This window comes from Microtus ochrogaster, chromosome 22 (assembly GCF_000317375.1).
Source record: "Microtus ochrogaster isolate Prairie Vole_2 chromosome 22, MicOch1.0, whole genome shotgun sequence".
Classification (NCBI taxonomy): Eukaryota; Metazoa; Chordata; class Mammalia; order Rodentia; family Cricetidae; genus Microtus; species Microtus ochrogaster.
In genome coordinates this window covers 1,220,781-1,229,086 of record NC_022023.1, presented here as the reverse complement: position 1 = coordinate 1,229,086, position 8,306 = coordinate 1,220,781, and positions in this window count along the sequence as shown.

Genomic DNA, 8,306 nt, shown 5'->3' with positions numbered 1-8,306 from the left:
CTCGAACTCACAGAGATCCGCCTGCCTCTGCCTCCCGAGTGCTGGGATTAAAGGAGTGCGCCACCACCGCCCGGCTTCACCCCTAGAATTTTGTGATCGCCTGCCTGCTCTTCACAAGGGCAAACAGGTCAGCTAAGAGATGGGTTCTAGACCCGTGTCTCCTTCTTTGTCACACTTCCTGGCTCATGAACACTTTGAACAACCAGACACAGGTCAAGTCACACATCCAAGAAGGGCTTTACTAAGTGTGCAGTCTGAATGCTCCATCCAGTCACTAGTGTCAGGTTGCTATTAGGTTGGTTCCTCCTCCTGCCACCGCTCAGGTAGCTTTTCTCTGTGTAACAGCCCTGGTTGTCCTGGAACTTGATCTGTAGATCAGGCTGACCTTGAACTCACAGAAATCTGCCTGCCTCTGCGTCCCAAGTGCTGGGATTAAAGGCATGTGCCACCACTGCCTGGCAGGTTGCTATTGGGCACTGTGTACATGCCCTTTTGTTTCTGTGGATCTGTGTACAGACTGGATGGAAACCTTACTCCCTAGATCACACAGAAGAGGGAATAAGTGGGATTCATGGAGCAGAGAGGATGCCTGCCCTGCAGGCACAGAAAGAAAGAAAGCATTTGCTAAGCACCCTGTTCTGTGCTAGGGCCCCAGCCGATGGGATCCTGTCCATTCTCACAACCGCTGCAAGTGATTAGCACTCAGCTCTGCGATTGAGGGGCAGAGAGGTAAAGAGAAATGCCCAGTGCTGCCTAGTAAATGTATGCAGGCAGAACCTTCCTAATCAAAGATCAGAAATGCTTCTGGTTCCTAGCATTTCAGACAAGGGAAAACTGGAATTCACACCCCAGCCTCTCTAGCCTACAACCCATATGCTTTCCCTGCTCTCCCGGCCCAGCTACCTGGAAGAGGACCCACCTTGAACACAGAACTCTTGGGTGAAAGGCTTCATCATCCATCACTCCCTTTAAGCATCTCCCACAACCTGTGAGGTTGGTCATTCCTATTTTGTATTTAAAAAAGACTGAATAAATCTCAGGGAGATGATGGATGTCAGGGACTAGGTTGGATTTAAATCAGTCTCACACCCATGGCTAGGCCTTTGAGGTTCAACTCAGGACGGGCTCGCCTTGCTTGCAGAGAGAAGGAGGGCAGAGGTTTGGGCAAGGGGAAGGCAGCCTGGCATGGCTCTCTGGCTCAGAACTCAACCCTGTCCTTCTCTAGGCAGGAATTTGCCAGCTGGAGCTGCTATGTGGCAGGGCTGCACCCTCCTGGGTTTCCTTCCTCCCATTTCTAAGCCCTTCACTGTCCTAGTAGACATCCCTACATGCCACTTGGTCATTAGGGGCCAGAGAGAGCACGGTATCCATTCCCAGGTTATAGAATGTGGACTTTGTCCTCAGAGCAATGAGGAGCCATGGAGGGTTTTTAGCAGAAGTGATGCAGGCTCATTTCTATGCTTTGAAAGATCACTAACAAGAACACCTTTAACCATCACCTTTATGGCATTCTTCCTGATCACCTCTGCCTCAAATTAGATTCCCTGCAGGGAACGGCCTACTCAAATTGGGTAATTTGAGGGAAGTTTAATACAAAGACTGTTTTCAAAGAAGTGGGCATGGATATGGGAGGTTTTCTCCAAAGCTATTAACATTTAAGGCCCATGGACAGAGGGACCAAAAGGAGAAAGCCCTACAGAGTGGGAGCTGAGGGGAGAAGGCTGCCCAATAGGAGCTGGGGGCAAAGATGACCCATGGTAACCTGGCAGGGTTATTCTTTGCCCTTCCCTTCCTCTTCCAAGGCTAATGTCAGGGCTTCTTTCTACCCAGAGAGTGATGCTAGCCCATTGGGGTCAGCATGCTGTGTTGAAATAACCAGGCTAGCTAAGGATAAAACAATTGTATTTTATTTATTATAAGGGGAAAACTCAAGAAACAGGAAACAAGAAATTCAAGCACAGCAACGTCCCGTGGGAAAAGGTGCAGAGAGAGAGAGAGAGAGAGAGAGAGAGAGAGAGAGAGAGAGAGAGAGAGAGAGAGCACCTGGAGTTGCACACCTTTTACCCTAGCTAGGTCCCAGTGAAGCCACACCTTAACTAAGACCCACCTCTTAAAGATGGTTGGCTAACAAGGTTCCCCATCAATGCCGAGCACCTGGGATAGTGCAGAATAGAACAAAGTGGAGTTTCGGGCTGAGAGAAAAGGGTAGTTGTGCCGCACATGGCCCTAGACCCCTCCTATGCCCTTCATGAGACCTATAACATCCAATGCCTACATATTTATCTTCTCCCATGGAGAGCCTTCCATGAGGCAGAAGTACTGGTGATCTTTGCACAAAGGGACTTGGGTGATGGTGGTGGTAGGACTGGGGGGGGGGGATGGAGGAGTGAATAATGGTGACATAGACAAAATGAAGTAGTATAAGGTCCAAGAAGGGTGTTTTGAGGTATGACAAGGCTGGGAATCTCTAAGACACAGTAATGTGTAGAGGGCAGAAGAAGGGAAGGGGCTACATGCAGGAGGCTCTGGCTTTCAAACCGGAGCCAAGAGCACACACTCCCTTAGCAAGCAGTGGTCTGTGCCCCCCCCCCCACCCCCCAGCCTTGTGCCGCAGGTCTGATAGCAGAGTAAGTAGCCCGGAGCTGATTCCCCTCGGGAAACAGCATCAAAGTAGCTCCAGGCCCCTTTTTAGAATACTCTGTTGCAATGTGTACAGAGAGCCCCCTTGCATCATTCTGTCTGCAACAGTCTTACTCAACTCGCCCAAGGCCTTTTCCCCACAGCCAAGGGGGTGGAAGACTTACACAGGGTACAGAGAAGTCACCGTGCACGGGGTGGAAGATTTACACACATTACAAAGAAGTCACAGTACACACACTTTTCACCTGCCCTGCTGACTCACCTTGTCTGAGACCTTCCAGTAAGCTCAGATCCTAAGGAAGCTGCAGATACGTAGCTTGCTCCTGCTCTCCTGTTACTCTTGCCTCTCTGTACCCAGACTGCCCATGGTTCCCAGTAATCCTTCTGCTGCACCCTCCCTTGTTCTGGGATCACAGGCATCAACCATTCTACCTGATTTATTTTGTATTTTTTAAGATAGGGTCTCACAGTGTAGCTCAGGCTGGTCTCAAACCTACGCTGATATTTCTACTTTGGCCTCTCAAGTGCCAGGATGTCCCTTTGTGCCTGACTGCCCCCAGCTCTTTATCACTGAAACCCTTGCTTCAAGTGCAGCTATATTCAGAAGCCCAAGAGGTCACATGAGTAACAGGGACGGTCTAGCTTAGAAAGGGTGACCCCAGAGGTCTATATGGTCACCCCCCACAATAAATGTTTAACTCTCTTGCCTGTGCCTTCAAGGGATCTGGGAAGCACTATTTGAAAACATGGACCAGGGACATGGTGAAGGCAGATGATGAGCCCTGTGTGCCTACACAAGGCAGGTGTGATTCTAAAGCCCCACAGTACCAAGTAGGAACTCAGGATTGGCCATCCGATTATTTTTATAGTAGCTCTGAGTATTCTCCAATTAAAATACTTCCAGTTTATACACACCCAGACCTTCACCAGGGTTTCCCCTGGAAAAAAAAAAAAAACCCTGCCCTTGCCCTATGTTCATGTTGCTGTTCGTGCCTCAATTTTCCTCAGTTCCGTTCACTGGAAGTAAAGACAGCCCCCTGAGGGGCTGAAGTAAGGCGTGACATTACAAACACAGGGTCTAACACAGGACCTGGTGCACAGCTCTTGACAGTGACCCCCCACAGAAAGATCATAGTTGAAGAATGAACGGAACAGGGCTTCCTGCCTGTAGATGCAGCAACATGTTCAAAGGGTTCTATCAAATGTGACAGGCATAGAAAAGGGGAAAATGCCCAGGGAAGCAGCTCACACCAAAGGAGACCAGAAATGTCAGAAACGCTTCCCTCAACCCAGGAGAGGACCCTATTCACAAAGGAAAACACAATGAGGGGGGCCTGGAAAGAGCTGATACCCTCACAACAGCCTCAGGAGGAAACTGAACTCCATCCACAACAGCCTCAGGACTTGTTCCCCAAACAAAGCCTCCTTAGTAGATTAAGTTTTGGGCTGCCCAGAGTTGCAGAGAAGTGGGCAAGACCCGCCCTGCTGGCAACGCAACTCAAACCTGCAAACCGGCAACCCAGGGAAGCACCTCTGCGCATGGATGGCGTAAACACATGGAGGAAGTTAGAGATGCCAGTAAAAGGTAGAGAGGGGTGGCCTGGGAAACTGATACGTTGTGGAGGAGAGCCAAATTGAGCCAGTCTCTGTGTTCCCATAATTACTGCCACACTGTACTGTTTACCAGTACAGAGGTTACTGTAGGGTACCACTTTTAGGGTACATTGCAATCATCCTTAAATTGGGCTGGGGAGATGCTTCTGTTGATAAAGTACTTATCATGCAAGCCCACAGACTCAGCATCTACATAAAAAGTCAGGAATTGGGGGGGGGTGTTTGTAATCTCGACACTGGGGAAACAGAGACAAGAGGCCTGCTGGAGCTCTCTGGTCAGCCAGCCGGGTCAAATCAGTGGACTCCAGGCAAATTAAACACGTCATTAAGCTTGGGTTTTCAGTGAGGGACCTTGTCAAATAACAGCAACAGCCAAAATAAGGTGGAGAGTGGTTCTTCTGATAGCAACTTCTGGCCTCCCCCCAACACACACACAATACCCACCTGCCCCAGGCACACCCCACCAAGTGGCTGGGCCCACTCCTAGAGGTTTTGGTTGTGTGGCTCTGAGATGGTAATCCTTAGTGTGTTCTAACAACTTTCCAGGAATTGCTCCTGCTGATTTTGCTGGGCATCCTGTGAGAACAACTCCCTGAACTGTGCAGGCTAGAAGACAATAGTGGAACATGGACTTGCTCTGTCATATCTTGTCCCAGGAAGCTGGTGACAGATCTTGTGTTTAGCCTGCCCTGAGATCCACTCCCAGCACTACTAAATAAATAAGCAAACAAATGTTCTACTGGTGTGCCGGGGACCCTGCCCAGAGGTCTGTCATCTTCGGTGGAAAGTCATTCAGCTGCAGAAGTAAAGGAGGCCCAAAAGAAGCACAACAGCCGAAATCCTGGGCCCAGCACAAGATCCAGCAGAAGGTGGACATCAGCAAACATTCGTTGAATTATTTAAGGATGAAGGATGCCTCTTATCCATCTCATTGTCCACTCCTACTTCAGCAATCATGCATTTTCCGTGGACTGGGACCACGCCGTTTTAAACCTCACAAGACTTAGACCAGCTGATGCCATTTATCCCCTGATGTATATTCAGTCGCTCACTCACGACCACATTCTTTGCCAAGTTCTTTATGTGAACTTCGGAGGAAAAAGACTCCACCTCTGCCGTCCTGAAGCTTTCTAAAGCTCAAAGTCAAGTAGAAAGCAAGGTGTGGAGTCTGCAGTGGGGTCGTCTGGGAAGATTCCTCTAGGGACGAGGCTAGGGACTTACAAATTCAGATCTAATCTTTTGCTGTTGTTTGAATTTACAACCTTAGAGCTGGGGCCAGGACTGGGGCTTAGGAGTCCGACTTGCTTAGTCCTGGTTAGTCCAAGGCTAAGTAAGGGCTTTGCTTGCATCCTGGCACTGATTGGGGAGAGATGAGAGAATAAAGGGAGGGTCGGGGAGAAGGATTTGGGGATTTTTTTACAACACTGCTGTTGGGCAATCCCCAGAATTAAGTCTGCCACTATAGCTGTAACTTCTTGTGTACCTGATATTGAGAAATAGGTCCAGATCCAAGATAAACTCAGGGGAATTTGAACTCAGTTAGCTAGCCCAGTTTGTTCTCTGCCATGTCAACCTCACCCCACTTGGGACCAGAGGTTTCTTGTCCAAAGAAATGGACACATTGTATCCTTCCCCTCCCTCTTGACTGGCCTCACACTCACTGTTATACAAGGAGCAGTTGTAGAAGGAATGGCTTAACTATTCCACTCCACTAGGATATATAATCTAAAATATCAAATACACTGCTACGCAGCTGTTTGTAACAGGCACTTGCTATTCTTTTACTCTCCGTTGGAGCTGTGATGGTAACTCTTTTTCTTTCTTTTTTTGTGTATTTTATTTTAAGAGGAATGGTTTATTTGGCTACAATGGCAGGTTGCAGTTCATCATAGCAGGGAAAGCAAAGCAGAAACTTAAAGCAGCTAGTCACATCCACATCAGGGGCAGAGAGAGAGAGAGAGAGAGAGAGAGAGAGAGAGAGAGAGAGATACATGCCTTCATTCAGCTGGCGTTAGCTATTTTAAACAGCCCAGGAAACAACCCTAGGTAAATTGTGATGTCACTAATATACTTTCTGGAACCAGTTGATAAGGAATTTTAAGGAAAAATGTATAGTCAGTTTTGTTATCCAGATGTTTGAACCTTAGAAGGAGATACTTAGGCGAATTTGGAGCAGAAAGAAAACATCAGTCTTCGCTTGAATATGACTTTCAGCATAAGCAAATTAGCCCCATCACTGATGAAGGGAGCTGCCATTTCTAAAAGCCTGTATTAATTTCAGTTTGGAAAGTTCATACTGGAACAAAGACAGGAGCATAAACAACATGAAAATGTCCTCATCATTGGGTATAGAAAGATAAAGCATATATATTCAATATTCTGTATCTTTTTTATTGTGTCTTAAATTATTAGTTTCTCAATGTAACTGAGTATCTTAAATGTCATTAGATACCAATAACTATACACATTGCTTAACTACACAGTGTTGCTTCTAGATTGCTTCTTTTTTCTTGGCGTGAAAGATCTATTATATTAGCTCAAATCATAATGTGAAGGCCTTAATTTGATTTCTGGATTAATTCTATCGGGAAGCAATAACTATTTTTTAGTTCTTCACTCCATTTTTTCCTTGACGAACCTGGTAGACCATTCTCCTAGGCCAGCCTCCTAGACTAGCCTCATTTTTTCAACCTGTTTTCAATTTCATTTACTACTGCTTTTATCTTAATGCCTTTCTTTGGCTGGCCTTGGCTATAATTTGCTTTTTTTTTTCCTTCGTTTTATTGATGGCAAGCCTTTCTTGCTTTTTTTTTTGGTGTGTGTGTGTGTGTGTGTGTGTGTGTGTGTGTGTGTGTGTTGTTATTGTTGTTTTGAGACACAGTCTCACTACATAGCTCTGGCTGTCCTGGAATTCACTCTGAAGACCAGGCTGACCTCAGACTCACAGAGATTCATCTGCTCTGCCTACCAAGTGCTGGGATTAATGTAAGCATCTAATCCTCTCTAAAAACCTCTCTAATTGTATCCCAGAAATTTTGATGTTATGTTTACATTTTCACTCAATGGAAAATATTTAAATTTTTCCTTTGTAACTTCTTCTCTGAGCTTGTTTATCCAGAGTGTGTTGTTTCCAGACATTTGGGGAGGGACATTCAGCTTCTTGTCTACTCGCTTAATTCCATTTTGGTTATAAGACATAATTTGTATGACTTTAATTTTAAAATGCTTGTTAAGAATTATTTTTTTAGGCAGAATCCTGATATATCTGTCTTGCCAAGTCTCCCTCCACCCCCACAGCAAACTGTTCTTTCAATTCAAGAACAGAGAGAAAATGGGAAGCCTTCAGCTGTAAGTATGGGTTTGTGTATTTTTTCTTTCAGCTCTGTCGGGCTTTGTCATATTTTAGAGGTCGGTGATTAAACTCTACATATTTAGGGTTGTTTTGACTTCTTGATACATTAGCTCTTTATTATTACACATTACACCTTTTTTAGTCCCAATACTATTATTTGAAACTTCCACTGTCTGATATTAAAATAACTGCCTAATTTACATGTGGCCATGTGCTTGAGTAATTTTTTTATATATAAATGAATGTAACACATTTCATTTTATTTTTATTTATTTATTTATTTTTTTGGTTTTTCGAGACAGGGTTTCTCTGTAGCTTTTGGAGCCTTCCTGGAACTAGCTCTTGTAGACCAGGCTGGCCTCGAACTCACAGAGATTCGCCTGCCTCTGACTCCCAAGTGCTGGGATTAAATGCGTGTGCCACCACTGCCCGGCTAGTAATGGTATTTTATATTTACTTTCTTTTTGTTTTATTTTAGAGCTGGCAGCACAGCAGTCTCATTTCTTTGTGTCAGTCTAGATTTCCACATGCTGTCGTACATACATAGTCACACTTAACCTTTATCTTCCAAAGTGGTGTCACCGTCACCATTTTGAGACAGGGTCTCTCTGTGTAGCCCTATGTGTCCTGGACTCAATATGTCAACCAGGCTGGTCTCCAATTTATTTATTTATTTATTTATTTATTTATTTATTTATTT